The sequence below is a fragment of the Accipiter gentilis genome, chromosome 12 (assembly GCF_929443795.1).
Source record: "Accipiter gentilis chromosome 12, bAccGen1.1, whole genome shotgun sequence".
NCBI lineage: Eukaryota > Metazoa > Chordata > Aves > Accipitriformes > Accipitridae > Astur > Astur gentilis.
The window spans coordinates 21,164,763-21,180,838 of NC_064891.1; the positions used below are offsets into that span (position 1 = coordinate 21,164,763).

The 16,076-nt window shown below is 38.6% G+C and overlaps 1 protein-coding gene across 6 annotated transcripts in view; it reads right to left on the reverse strand.

Moving 5' to 3' along the window:
• The window catches only part of INPP4B (inositol polyphosphate-4-phosphatase type II B), a 345,020-nt gene that overhangs the window by 279,310 nt on the left and 49,634 nt on the right, over positions 1–16,076 (reverse strand). Inside the window, exon 1 of one of the 6 annotated variants that reach the window (XM_049814714.1) lies at positions 1,023–1,080. The exons of the other annotated variants lie outside the window; for them this stretch is intronic. The gene's annotated coding sequence lies outside the window, so the exon portion shown is untranslated. Of the gene's footprint in view, positions 1–1,022; positions 1,081–16,076 lie in introns of those variants that run through there. 6 annotated transcript variants of the gene reach the window in all.

A 16,076-nucleotide genomic window follows, 5' to 3' on the forward strand; every position in this document is an offset into this window, starting at 1 on the left:
AACAATAAATAATTAGAGATTCCCCTTCAGGGAAACTTCTTTAAGCAATAAACAAAGATCACATACAAGACTCTGTACCAGAGTTGTTTTGTTTTTTTAAGCTGCACAGCTAAAATCCCTTCCAACTTTAACAGAATATGCTCCTATTTTTAAATAGGTGAAGTTTTAATATATTTTAGAAGTGGAAAGTGTCTGGTTTAGGAATACAGCTGAACAGTGAAGTGATGACTATGAAGATTCTCTCAACTTTGAGCTTTACGCTCAAAAATAAATGCCTTCTAAAAGGAAGGTGGGGAATAAGGCATATAATCAAAGAACAGAGTAAGCAATTAAGAAATCAAGTAACAAATTAATTATAGTTCCGCCTCATCCTCAGTTTATCTACTTTGTATAAATTAAAACATGTACTCAAAACCTCTTCAGAAAAAGAATTAGAAGACTATTCCTCCACTCAGCAGAAAAGCATGTATAGAATACTGTAGAAGGGGGCTAAAAATCTTCAAATTAGCTTGTATGTATGCAAAGAAGATTTGGATTCCCTGTTATTTAAGTGACAGCTAAAGAAACCACTCTGAAGAATATTCCCAAATTCTTTCGAGTTTTGGAAGATGACAAAATTGTTAGCATTAACAGGTCAGACACTTATCCAACATACTTCCAGCACCAAGCAGAAAGAAACTGAAGAAATTTCTCTCCAAATGTCAGTCTGAATGAAGTTTTCAAATGCAAAAACAGTGATATAGAGGCTAAAAGCATAAATGGTTTGCAGATTTAGAAAAAAGATATTTGCATCTGCTATGGATCAGAGGTGTGGGGGAACACAGATGCTGAAAAAACAGAGTCTCCATTAATAAAATAAAGGCAAATAGTTCATTCCTGTCCATGACACACTTGTTCCTGGTCTCATGCTGCTTTAAGTGTAAGAGGTCTTCATGTTCACATAACATGGCTGAACAGCAAAATAATCTACCACTGTATAAACAAGGACACATTATTGAATAAGGTATGAAAATTAATCCTACCTTTTTGCTAGCAATTCTATCAGGGCCAGGAGAAGGGCAGGCAGAGGGGAACGTGACCGAATCTTCCACAAGGTAGAGAGACCCGTTCTTCCCAACAGAGAAATTCAGAACATTTCAGGTATGAACTTACTTAAAAGACCAGCATGTGACCCAATGTAACAGAAAAGTAGTCAGACTAAAACTATCAATAAGGAAAGAAATACAATATACCAGGCAACCAGAATGGGAACAGGTGCAATTAAAATGCACCTCTAGAGGATAAATACACAGTTTGGGTGCTCACTGCTGTATCCAGAAAGTTTTACTCAACTCCATTAGCTAATTTTATTAAAGTTTTTGGAATACTTAACAGTCATGCATTCATTTTATAAGCATGCACAAACAATGTCTCTATTTTTTCCCCCCCCAATTTTTCTCTATTAGGATTGAAAACCTTTATTCTTTTATCCTAGAAAATAAACTATTAGTTCTGTTAACTGTAGTATATTTATCTGTAGAGTTTCCCAAAATAAAAAAATCAATGGATTAAAATAATTATTTTTTAAAAACAATGGAACAGTAGTAGCTCAACTTAAAATTAAAGTAAAATTAATTACAGTGAAGCAGTTTATAAGTGTGCAAAGTGTGAATAAGCATCAGGCTGAAACTCAAAAGGAAAGTCTGTTATATCAGGAAACAGCAATATGAATTGTGTTGCCCAGACTGGGTCAAAGACTACAAGCTAAATCCATGAGCTCTGGCTGCAGCAGTGGGAGTCTAGGCCATGAAAGCAGCCTGCCTAAGACAGGCAGCTAGCTAATTAGAGGACAACTACGCATGAAGATTTTTGCTCTACCACTTGTCCACATGAACACTAAAATAAAAAAAAAATTTAAAACCCAAACCCTGACATCCCCGGGCCACCACCACCTTCCCCCCCCCCCCCCCCCACCCCACCCCCCCCCCCCCCCCAAAAAAAAAACACCAAAGCCCTGAATCTTTGCAGATTCCAGGAGGCAAATGCTCTTCTCTCTTCCCCCAGCTTCAGAGTTTCCAGAATTGGTAGAAAGCTATACTGACATAGCTCATGTCAGAATAGATAGGGTAGAGGACTGGGTCTTCACATGTTCCATAACATGGAAGCAAGAGAAATTCTGAACTTCCTGCTAGGTCTTGCATTTCTGAGTCTATAGCACTATCTGGATATTTCTTGTAATTTCAAGATCATCAGTTTTAAAATTGGTAGGATTTTGCCAATCAAAATCCTATATCCACTATTTTTGGCTTGGGGAGGGGAAAGTAAAACAAACAAACAGAAAAACCCCAAAACCAAAAATCAAGCAGAAGCTTTACACTTTATTAGGGAGATAAGGAGAGAAAATATATTTTCTTCTTGGTTTAAAAATCTGCCAGATAAAACTTAGCATATTTATTTGTATTACTTTTCCTAAGATTAATCTTTCTTTCTCTGCAGAGAACAGTTTAAAAAAAATTTTTTTTTTCCAGAACCAAGCAACTTGTCAAATAACAGCAAAATAAATAAAATAAATTGCTACAAGCCACAGACTGCATAAGTTCTCTAGCAGAGGCTATCAAGCTTCCTTACAAAGGTCAAACTTCAGTGGTATTTAAACCCTCTGATTATTATTAATAGCCTATGACTTAGCCCACGGTGCCTTTTCTATAATGTAACAGCCTTTCAGAGCATTAACTCACAGTGCCACACAGGACACATTATGCAGCAGTCCAGGTGGAGAGCTCAGCTGGCTTTCCACTAAGAGGCCACCAGCTTGCCCAGGACCCTGGGTGAACACCTGGTAGCTGAAGACCAGGCTGCTACAGCTATGCTGCCACTATGTCAAGCCAGTCAGCTACACGTACGTTCACAAAAGCTAAATACTTACCTTTGGATTGCAGCATAGACACAGCATCACAGTTTTTCAGGCTTTTGTTGACATACAGAATCATAGAAGCATTTAGGTTGGAAAAGACCTTTAAGATCATCAAGTCCAACTGTTAACCTAGCACTACAAAGTCCACTACTACATTATATCCTTACATACCACAACTGCTCGACTTGTCTTTTAAATACCTCCAGGGATGGCGATTCAACCACTTCCCTGGGGAGCCTGTTCCAATGCTTGATAACCATTTTGCTGAAGAAATTTTTCCCAATATCCAAACTAAACACCCCCCCCCGCCCCCCCCCCCCCCAACTTGAGGCCATTTCCTCTTGTCCTATCACTTCCCACCTACAATTCTCCCCACTCTAGTTTATTTAGCATTTCAAATATTTATTTAAAGTTTTTAGTGTTAACACATATAAAACTTACTCTTGTTCCTTCAATTCACATCTTTTTTAAAAGGCTAAAGAACAACCTAAGTTTTAATAGCGACTGTTCAAGTGTTAAATATTTTTTTTCACCACAGGAATTCTGTTTGCATCCTAGTTTCCCAGCACAGTTTCTCAACCCTAAAATTACTTCAAAACATTAATATTTTAACTTATAGAATGGAGTTGGTTTAATTTTTTCCTACTTGCAAGTTAACTGAAACTGAGAAAGAAGTGCAACACAGCTTGTTCCAACCAGCACCAGGAAAAGTCTCAGATCCTGCTTGTTTAACCCAATCACACTGTGATCACTGGTGACCACAAAAAGGAAGGTTCCAAGACAAAACACAGCAAGCACCAACACATTAAAACCATTTTTAAAAACTGTTCAGTGAGATTTGCAGGATCAGTTAGAAGACTTTGCCTCCATGTATGTCCACACCATGCATCAGAAAAGAATGAGTGGTACAAAAAAACCTCAGGGAATGCAGAAGTACTTCCCATAAGCCTGCCAAAAGTTGCCATGTTCATTAAAGAGAAATGCAGAGGAAGTCAGAAATATTCTAAACAATAACTTGGCTTCTGGTAGCTGCCATGTGTCCAGCATTCCAGACATTAGTCCTTATTCCTTAAAGTCTGTATAAAATTTCCCAAAAGAAAAAAAACAACAGGGTCAATACATACAAAAGGAGGAAGGACACATCCAGGAAAACCTATACCACCCTTATGCTTCTTCCTCCCCATTTTGTTCTCTCTCTTCAGCGATTTTCACTTTAAAAGAAAGAAAAAAATTACATTTCCTTATTGCTGCATATGTCAAAGAATTAATCAGCTTGTTAATAAACTTTGGAGTTGCTCAAGATGGCCATACATGGCTGTTAAAATAATGTTAAGTAGGGCAGAATCTATCAAAGCTTTGATAAAACCCAGAGCAAATAATTCTGATTACTTACCAGATCATTGATTAAAAAAAAAAAAAAAAGTCTTGCTCCTTAAACACAGAAAATCTCATCAGTAAAAACTGATCATATACTGTATTTATTTCACTAAAATCCATTCTAAAATGCCAAATATCGGCCTCTTACTGAATCCCCTTATGCCCTTGGACTATGTTGACATTAATCCTCAAAACCTCCCATTAGAGTTTAAGTCTATTTAACCTTCCTATGTATCTAGTAGATATCCATAAAATCAAAGACTGTGTCAGCAGAAAGCAGTTCCACCTACTAATTTTGAAATGGTGGTGCATTCTTGGCTATTTTAAGAGAAGCAGGAGATTTTTGTATTCTTTTCTTTAAAGGAACAAATGACTTTTTTTTCTCCTTCCACTTCAACTTTGTAGCACATCAACAAGCCACCACCATCAAAATAGCTCCTGCAAAAAAGGAGATCAAGTGAACAGCTGCAGATTCTTCATAATCACTGGTAAATCTGTTCAACAAAGTAGTAGTGCTGCATCCAGTAATCCCTACTCCAATGAAATGAAACCACCTGAAGCTGGTAGGACATAAGAGCTTGTCACTCAGGTACCATGCTGCAGTAGTATCTGCAATGCACTTAACAGAAATAGAATTAATTGTCATCCTCTAAAGAGTTGATCCATTAGCACTAGCGTGTTAGGCTGTGATAAAAAGAAGACATCATTGGTAATGCTGAGGCTTATCTTCTCTTATGGGAATACTTCAGAATATTCTTGTATTAGGAAAGCTTTTATAGCCTTCTGAAACAGTACACAGATATCCATTTTTGTTTCACGAGCTTTTGTGTTCCACATCTATTCTTTATAAATATTGCTCTAAAGGAAAGGTCAATGGCAAAAGTCTACAGATACAATCAATATCAGGCAGACTTTTCAAATAGTCAAGACAAGCCAAAGTCTAGGAACTTGAGTAAGCCTAGAACAAACTAAAGGCCAAATGCATGTGATTAAAAACACCACAAACAAACAACACACAAAACAAAAACACACCAACAACTACCAAGGTGTCAACTCTCAATGAAAACTCCAGCTAAGAAAAAAATTTAAAAAAAAAAAAAAGGGGGGGGGGGGGGTAAGGGTAGAATCCCACCTACAAAACCACACAACCAAACTCTCCCAAATGTAATGATACTTTTTAATTTATTAGATCTGCCATTGTTTCCTTCTTTCTACAAAAGAAAATGGGTTATGCATGACTTCAGCTACAGATTGTTTTCCCCTTCTTCTTCTAATCTTCTATTAGGTAGCTACAATAAAGCTCTAAGTATCATCACATGCAAGTTCTTCATTAATCTAGGTAACATTTTCCGTTTTTAAAAAAAAGTGTTTAGCTTACCCTAAAAAACTAAGGTTAGGTTAATATCCTCACCAATCCTTGCCTGTGATTAGTATTACCAATCTTCTACAAGCAGGTACATAATAGTAGATTTCAAATCTTTCTATTAAAAACTCCTCTCTACTGCACAAATGGGTAGAAATTATAATACAGAATAAGAGACAGTTATAAAAATAACATAATAATAGGAAGGTAAACAGTTAACGGGTTTTATAGAAGTCACATGTCACAAACCTGTTAAGAGTTATCAGAAGCATTGGCGTAGCATACATTAACTTTTTGTTAAAAAAGTTTCACAAGATCCTTCAACTGCTTGGAAAAGTTACACTGCAAAGTCATAAAGGGCAGATGCCTTGTGAATGCATAGATGCCCAGGAAGAAGGATGTGTATAGTGAGATGGTAGCATTTGCTAATGCCAGCAAAATAACCTAAAACCTAAAAATAAAGCCAAAGCTAGAGGCTCTTGGTATCCTCACCAATCAAGTGATAAAATATTAAATAAAACTCAGTGCCAGTTATCGTACACATTTGGCAAAATACATAACCACTTTTATAACATTGGACTTAAAATTAGCTGTCATCACTCAGCAAATAAGTTCTGGTGGCACTGTGGAGAATTCAGCTCGGTTCTCAGGGTTGGTCAGAAAAAGAAAGGGAATAGTAAATAGTAGTGCTTAGTGAAGATACTGAAGGAGAAGGCACTGTTTTGTCCTTAACAGTCATTAGCCGCTGCTGACAAACCAAACGTTAAGGTTGAGTAGCGCTACAGCCTCTCTTATAAATTAGAGGCACTCAACTTATTCAGGGAAAAAGAAAATCTCATTAAATCTCAGAGCAAAAAATGGTTATAAAACCCAGCATTTCTCTTCTTGGCACAGCCAGGAGCCTGTGGAAGCATGGCTACCCTTCACCACCATCTAACTGACCTCCTCTTTCCCTCCCCTTCCCACCACCATCCTAAAACATGTTCTGGTCCCAGTGTGACCAGGACCTTGTCCTCACCATGCTCATCCCCATGCTGATACTAAGATGACACACGGAAATCGCCCCTCATCCGTATCACAACCAAGTCATGGCAGCTGGGTTACAGTTAGGCCCTCAAGAGGAGGAAAACAGCCCCTGCCTGAAGCACTTTTCAGCAACCATAGCACATCCTCCTAAGTCAACCCTGCTCAGTAGGGCAGAGAAAACAACTCTTTATGCTTCATGTCTTAAAGGGCAGAGAGTACAGCATAGATCAGGCTGCTCTCAAACTTGAGAGCCACAGCAGTGGCAAGCACTAGGAAAAAAAAAGCTATAGTCACCTGGGATGCAATTTAAAAAGCAGCACCCTGATGGATGCGTGTATATATATATGCGCATAGCTCCTCTCCCCCCTTCTGCTAAATACAGCCTTCCCCCCCTTCTGCTAAATACAGCCTTCACTAATGAGTATACGGTGAGGCAGGCACCGACTAGACAGATCTTCTTTGATGGTGCAAGGGGCTCTACCCATGAATTCCTTGGGCTGGCTGGCATCAATCACTCTGCAGCTGCAAGATGACTCTAGCTGTACATGTACTCCTCTGGCTTCCCTTCTTCTCTCATCATCCTGCTCATAAAAGTATAAACTGAGGTTAATCAGCAGCCCCTGGCATCAAAATCCTGCTTTAGGCCAAAAATAAAAGCAAGTTTTGCCCTCAGTGAATTACTTCAGTAGACTGTTTTTTCTTAGGATTAGTTAACATTAGCATAAGATGTTCATTTGGCTGGTAACCTAAAACTGTTATCTGAAGAGATTGCTGCTGCCATCTACTGACAACTTCCATTATAAACAAAATATAATGGAACTTAAACAGAGGTTATACTCTAAAATGGACAAACTGATGTAATAGAAAAGCCCAGCATGCACAAACTGGCAGCCAGGCTACATTATCTATCCAACAGAATAATGAAGCATGAATAGTACTTCATACCAGGCACAGACCCCTTCCAGTGAAGGAAGAGTTTATAGCAACAGTATCCTGACAAACTGGTTTACTGCCTTATACAGAACAATGATACAACCCATTGTTTTTGGGGTTGTGTCTTTTTTTTGCCTGGTTTGGTTTTTTAAATAAAAGGTGGAGGGGTTCTTCCTTGGACTACTAATCACTCAGCACTAAAGAAATGTAGGTATACTATTTCAAAGATCAATCTTTGACTTTCTTTCACATTTTCTTTTAGGAGTATTATCACAGTTCAGAGTGACATAATCAAAAGTGCCAGTTCTGTGCTTGGTTTCATACAATTTTATCTTCCTAAGGGGCTCCTCACTGGAACGCGCTGTGAAGTGAAACAGTTTCATAGGCTAAGCAGCTCTTCCAGCTACAGTCAATACCAACTTCAAAACACAAACCAAAACATTTCCATGATTCCCTTCAGTGCAGATTCACAGACTGCAGCAGGAGTTGTCTCAGTGTCACATGTTAATCCACTGGTATTATTAGTTTTCCTCCATCCCTAGGTTTCTTTCATGTGTTAAGAGGTAACATTCAATGAGATAACTGCCAAGTATTTTAGTTGTAGTCTACTCAGCTAGAGACTGCTACACATTGTCCGCTCAGCACTTCCACAGAGTTTCAAATTCTTTCTTGTTTCCAGTACAGCTATCAGGTCTTCTTTCACCAAAAGCAAGCAGCTGTTAAGAGTCGTCTCTAAAAACCGTAGCTTGCATCATGAAAATTGTCACCCAAGTCTCCCAAAATAGCTATGGAAGCTAATAGAGTCCTGATCTTGCAAACTTATCTCACATAGTGAATGCCTGCTCAGCCCCAGGACTCTCTCTGCAACCATGCGTGAAGCTGCTCAACAAAAACATCTGCCAGACCCCATACTTTTAGAACCACCACAGGGTTCACTGCAGCACCAAATGCAGCAAAAGCCAGTGAACCAAGACAGAACCACATGGGGATGCTTTATAACCTTTTGTTAAATACAGTTACCTATACAATCATCTATTCTAAACAATATTGGTGCTTGATTATTGCCAATTATGTAATTGTAACATATACAATTCCATATATTATGCAATCATTACATACCAATTGCTGCAGGAATAGTGGAGAACACAAACAACTGAAAAAATAAAACCTACCTAATTCCATTAGATAATGCCTAAAAATTCAGTGATTTGCTCAGATGAAGCATTTATATATATATAAATATATAACCAGAGCATTTACGAATGCAGATCAAGGACCACAGGACCCTATGATATTATCCACTGTATAGATACAGAACATATATGTTAAACCACAAGAAAGCCAGGGATTTTATACACCAGACATGCAAGGCCATGTCAGTCTACATGAAAGCCAATGAACATTTAAAAAAAAAAAAGGCATTATCACTGTGAACTTCTTGTAAGCATCATAGCAAAGAAGATTTGTAAAAGCAGAACTTAAAGGAAGATAATGAGATTACACTAAGTGTCTTGTTTTAGTGCTTCCTTGTTGGTTTCACAGATCTATGAAAGCAGGCACTGTGTGCTGGATGCAGATCAGAATCAGAAAAACTTTAAATGAAGAACAGGTAGGGTACTGGAGATGGGGAAAAATCTTCACAGTGAAAACAAAGAGCTTACAAAAAGGACGCAAGAGTCCAATGCAAGGGAAAAAGAGTAACAGTCCAAAAGAGCATAGGAAAATTATATTTGCAAGAGCTCTAATGGATATAACCAAACCTCATCTTTCCCAAGATCAGGAGAAGGATATTTCAGTAAGTGAAAACACAAAATAAGAATATCCCAGTCCAGTTTTAGGTGATAGAGAGATGGAAAGAGTGGTGCATCTTACAAAGAATCTGCAAAACATAGACATAACCAGAACATGAATACTCAGAAACACATTCCTGTTGAAAGCAATGCTAAAAATGGTATATGTAGCAGGAAAAGAAGTGATGTTTGCTTCAGCCATCAAAAGCAATGGGAGGAAAAACTTGACAGGAAAGATTAAGCAGCTGTTTGATTCCTGCTGAAATTGAATTCATGGCTAAATGCACAGGAAGTGGTCTCTGAAAGGGAAGATGAAAGCATAGTCTGGACGAACAGGTATTGAGGCAGATATAGATGCAATTTAGTACTGAAGAATACATGGTTTTAAATTACATTTTTCTCATATATGCTTCAACTCTAGGTACAGCACATCATGAATCCCCCAAAAGAATAAAGTCAAAGGAAGAAGTTGAGAATGACCAGCAGAAAATGGAGTCTTAGTGAGAGGGTAAGCTAGCGTTGGAAGTGGAAGTGGTAGACAGCTGCATGAGCAAGAGAGATGCTTCTTAGCTCTTGTTTGGAAGAGGTTATTGAGAGCAGAATAGTAAGACTGTTCTGCAGAGTGCAAGGGATAGTAATGGGACCAGGGAGAATATTGGGATGGAAATGCAGTGGATGATGCTGTAATCAAAGTAGTAATAGACTTCAGCTGTCAGAGAGTAATGAGCACAGCTGGGGAAGCAGACAGATCAAGGACAGGTAGGCATTAAAAAGGAAGGATTAAAGCATTCTTATGCCATAAAAAAGCTAAAGGAAAGCAAGACATTATGGAACAAGTTAAGCAAGGGATGCAAGTAGACACAGAAGAAAGCCAGGAAACAGAATACAGTTACCAAAGCAAGCACAGGTTATAAGAAAGGTCTGCCTCAGACAGCAGTGGAAGGGAAGAAAGGGCTTCACTATCTGGAGAGCAAGTCAGTAACATCTGGAGGCAGGAAGGAGAGGCAGGAAGGTAAGTGAGGGGATCAAAGAAGGCAAGAAGGCAGTAGGGCTTGCCAGGATCCTGTTAAACTGGAGGGAAAAAAAAAAGATATAAAGTCTTTCAGCTCATAATAAAAATAGGAGCAAATAATTATTCTCATTCCTTTATGGTTATAAACTGTATTTTTCAAGAACCGTTAGAAAGTAGACTGCAACAACAGTCAGCACATATACCTTGGTGGTACTGCACAGACTCTCAGTAACAAAAGCTCAGTGTGCCCTTGCAACCCCAAGGAGGCATGGCATTCTAGTGTCACTGGGCTTGCAGTGGTTCACAGGACTCCTAAAATAATATGGGTCTGGGTCAGCACTACAACTGCTTTGGAGGAACAGCTACTAAGGAAATCAAGGGTTAGGCTTGTCTGCTTACTATTCTGCCCCAACCACTCCAGACAACTTTATGCTCCCCACATTATCTTTTCATGAGCAGTGTGAAGACAGCAGCCTCCTCCCTCCCAACGCTACGCTGGCTTTATGTACATTTTGCTTAGTGGGGCTTTAAGGCTAGAGTTTACAGCATTCAACTAGCATAGCATTCTTCCAATCTAATATGGCTAAAAACATCAAGAAATCTTGACAGAAAAATCTACTATTTAAATTAAGGCATGCAAAAAAATAAGCATTTTAAAATGCCTTTACATTATAACATAAAGGGCAACACAGCTAGTTATTTAAAAATAGGCACAGCCTAAGTAAGAGACTTTAAACATATACAAGATATCTCACTGATTTGAGTGTGTGACTATAGTAACAGGACACAAAACCTTACAAAAAAGGCAGGTCAAAAAGCCCGCATGGCAACATCCCTTCTCTCAACACAACCAAATTCATTTGAGTTCTTAACTAAACATTGCCTGATACTTATGTACGTGCACATGTACGTATTGTTATATACATATAAAAACCTCATTCCAACAGCAAGAGGATAACCCACATCTCAAGCGCAGGCAGAACTACACACAAGGTTGGGGCTGAGAATGCTCAGAAACACACTAAGGTGTTGAAGCCATGTGAGGGGTGATACAGCTTGCAGATCTGTCTATGCTACAGTTTTCTCATTTTCTGCTGCCTTCTCTATTTAGCACACTTCCTACTGTAAATCAAAATCTTATCAACACAGCAACAACATATTTCATTGAAACTTACTGAAGGGACATTGTATTACATAGATTCACTTACCTGCTTCTTAGCTTACAGACATTGCAAAACATGATCATAACCAATATCACACATGTAGTATTTAGCCAAAAACCACATCAGCACTGACATTCAATCCCAAAGCAATGCTACAGTGCAGCAACACTTAGTCTGGCTGTTCAGACCTTAAACTGACACAGTGAATGCTCTAGAAAATTGAAATCACTGCTGAAAAATGGTTTATAAAAAGTACATCCTTAGCCAGAAGAGACACTTTTATTTCAAGATGCCCTGGAGAGATCACTGACTTACAGAATGCTAAACCACACAGAGAAAACCCCATAGTCCAACAGACCAGAAAAGGCTCCACAGCTGCAACATAAATAAAGCAATCTCACTCTGTAAGAATATTTAAAAGATATCAAATTGGAAAGAAAAATACTAAAGCTATACAGCTATGCTGAAATGTTGAAAATACATTGTGTATGCCTGCCTGACTGCAGAGAAGATTCACTGATACATTCTCACATTTTTATTGCAGAACCTACATACAACTATGCCATGAAAACCTGAATAACATTGTCACAGCTGCATTACAATGTAATTCACATCAGAACCTCAGAAGTATGTCATTATTCTATTATTTCTACCTTGCATGTCGTTCTCTGCTTATTGATTTATGAGTCCATCTGAAATCTTACTTCAAGGTTTTTTTGCCAACTGTTAATAATACATTACACTTGTGATAAATGCTGTAACAGTGTAACATATGTTAAGCTTTCGCAAACATTGCAAGAAAGCTTGTGACTATTGACAGCACAACCATTTAGATTTGCTCATTAATCTTGTCTACAAAATCTTAAGCCCAGCAATGCATTTGGTTTAAAGAAAGGTAATCCATTACAAGAGAAGTCTCAAAATATTCACCACCTTTTACTTAATTCTCTCTGGCATTAGATGTATTATAGCATTCCAATGAACTACACCGGTGTAAAGTCTGTAATTTCTTCCGTATAAATCCCTTGGGTTCATGGGGTTAGAAAACAAGCATATAGATTCACTACAGTATGAATATGCCATGCAAGTTTCCTACTACAACATTGTTTAGATTGAAAAAGACAGGTTCATAATTTTGTGCGTGAAATATGACTGCTAATTTAAGATACTTTTAGCACTCATAACAGCTTTTATTTTAAATATGGACATCCATATTACTAAACTTCTTTCCTTCTACAAGATAATTTTAAAAAAATCAATACATCATGAAAGTCTTAAAAGGCAACCTTTCACACACAAAAGCAGCATGAGTTTGAGCCAGTGCATGGACAAACTGACCTAATAGATTGGAATGGTTACCTCCACAGGATCATTAAACCACAAACAAAGAAAGATTTACACAATAGACGCTAATGACTCTCCTAGAGAATCCACTACAGACTATTGATCAAAAATCCATTTTTAAATAAATTCCTAAATACACATTCAAAAATAAGTAGGAATGTCAAGCTGTTTACTCAATGAAACATAAATGGGCCCTCTGAAGCTATTACTGAGATGCAAAAACATAATTGTATTTTTTAGTGTATCTTTTTATGTGTAGACTGCAAAGTAATTTACAAAACTGGCTAAGAATCAGCATTACCATTTAGGAATATTAATATATGGGAAAATGAACCATAGATAGGTTAGGTAGCTTCTTTCTTTGCTTCAGTAGCAATCACTCCAAATTCACACATATATAGCAAACAACAGTTTAGGGGTTTTTTTAACCACAGGTGTGATCGGGGAGGTGCAGAAATAATCCAGCCCTGAACTGGCATGAGGATTAAAAGAGATTGAGAAAGGTTGAAGTAATCGGTTTACTACTTTCTTGGGAAAAAACAAACAACAACAAAAAAAAACCACACCAGAAAATTATTCTGAAGGACCTGTGAATGGAAAATAACAAGGAAATGACATGGCATGACATTTCATGTAAAAACATTCACTGTTCTTATTAAAAAAAAAAAAAAAAATCACAAACACACACACCAAGAGAAAACCATTGCTATAAGTTCTGATCTGTAATTAAAAACAAAACCAGTACACAATACTGCAATCCCCAAAGAGATGTGAAACTTTCGATTAGAAGTCCCCTCCTATGCCAATGAAAAAAGACACTTAAGTATATAATACTAATTGTACACTTTAGCAACTGTTGCCCAGAAATTTCCTCCCCGTTTCCCACTCACATGAGTTCTGGAAGAAAGTACCTCCCAGGCTGGAACAGGGTAGAACCTAAGTAAATAAGTAAATAACCCACATACTACATACTTTAGGCGAGGCACATAACTTTCTAGTTCCAAATCTTAACTGTGTTTAAAACACTATCTAATAACACTGTTTTTAAGTATTTTGGACTAGGATCCATAAAAATTGCTCCAAAATTTAGCATTATGTCAAACTTTTCTCTGGAAGCCCTGTCACGCACTAGGTTCCCCAGTTCAGTCACACTGCTAACCATGGCTTTAGGGAACACAGTTTCAAAACTTCTGCCTTCAAAAGCATCGTATACTGACTGCGTTTCATAAGATGCAAACGCACACATCTGCCACTTCCTGAGAAGTAGACAGAAAACCTACATGTGTAAACTTGAGGTTTTAGGACTTCACACAGGAAGGTATTAACAACATACAGTTCCCATAGGGGATTGTATCTGTAGCTGGTTGACCTTGATAAGCTGCTAGCCACCCACCCAGCTGCTCTCTACCTCCCCCTTCGTAACAGGATTAGTGGAGAAAATAAAATTTAAAAGCTCATGGGTCAAGATAAAGACAAAGACATCACTTACCAGTTACCATCACAGGCAAAACAGACTCGACCCAGGTAAGGTTAGTTTAGTTTATTGCCAATTAAACTAGACCTGGATGATGAGAAACAAAGACAAGAACTAAAGCAGCTTCCTCCCACCCCCCTTTTTCCCAAGACTCAACTTCACTCCATTCTCAATTCCTCTACCTCCTTCTCCCTACCCTCCAAATAAAACAGGGGGGATGGGGCATGGGGTTGTAGTCAGTCCATAACAGTTCCTCTCTGCCACTCACTCCTTCCTCCTTACACTTTTTCCCTGCTCCAGCATCGGGTCCCTCCCATAGGCTGCAGACACTGAAGACCTGTGCCAGCATGGGTCCTCTCCATAGGCTACAGTTCCTCCCAGGAAAATCTGCTCTGGCATGGGCTGGCCGTGGGCTGCAGATCATTCAGGGCATATCCATGTGCTCTGGCATGGTCTCCTCCACAGGCTGCAGGGGAATATCTGCTCCTGGAGCAGATGAGCAGATCCTTCCTCTCCTTCTCTAACCTTGGTGTTTGCAGGGCTGTTACTCACACTTCCTCACTGCTGTGCAGCATCTTGCCCTTTCTGAAATACATTTTCCCAGAGGTGCCACATCTTTGCTGATGGGCACAGCTGTGTCCTGTAGTGGGTCTGTTGCAGAGCCCCTGACTTCTTCTCAGAGGCCACCCCTGCAGACCCCTCACTGCCATAACTTTGCCACCTACAACCAATACAATATGGTAGGGAACCAATCTGGAAGAAACACAAACAAACCACCACCACCCCCAAAAACCCAAACCCAAAACCCACCCACCTACCCATACCACACAAAACCACACATACACACCACAATGAAGTCTACAAAGGAAAAAAGTTTCACTAACACTAGCAGATGCTGGATTATGCCTCAGGCCTACAAGTAGGTCTGCTTCTTAGCCCACTCAAAGTCCAAAATAACCAACTCCACTGCTAGACCAAGGATAATAAATGTCCTTAAGATGCCTAATAGGTTATTCTGCTGCATCCAAATATGATAAAGTGGAAGAATAAACCACATTTTTTCTGTACACAGAAAATTTACTGCCACGCTACTTAAGATTTACAACACAGATACATCGGGAAGCATCCTTTGCAATTTCATAGAGAAGATTCTTCTTATACAAGTAGTATAATTTATGTAGATTTGAAGTAGAATGAGAGTCTGTCATTAAGCTATAAGCATTTGTATATGCAGACATGCACATGCCTCTGACAGCAATTAATGAACAGCAGCAAATCAGTTTTCATTTCATGACAGTGTCTTCTGGACCTAACAGTTCAGCATTCAGATGAGCTTCTAAAACATCAGTTACTTTTCTTCCGTGTCAAGCCATAAGCCAAGTCAGGTTCCAGCAACAAAAATAGGAACACAGCTTCATCAGTGCTGTTCTGGGCACATCTTTCACACACTACATTACTTGAATTAGCAAAGGATTCAGTAGGACATTAAAAAAGCAGAAAATTGGCAACTATGCTTAATAACTTTTATGATAAGACTGGTTTTGGTTATTATACTACTAAACTACACTCCCAAAATTCAAACTATGGTTTCCTGTGTCAAGAAAATGCTTCAGATGCCTGTTCATTTCTAGAATGAGATAAGAGGTGGCGGGGGGGGGGGAGAAATACTGGGTAAACTCCCTTCTGTCCTCACAACACACA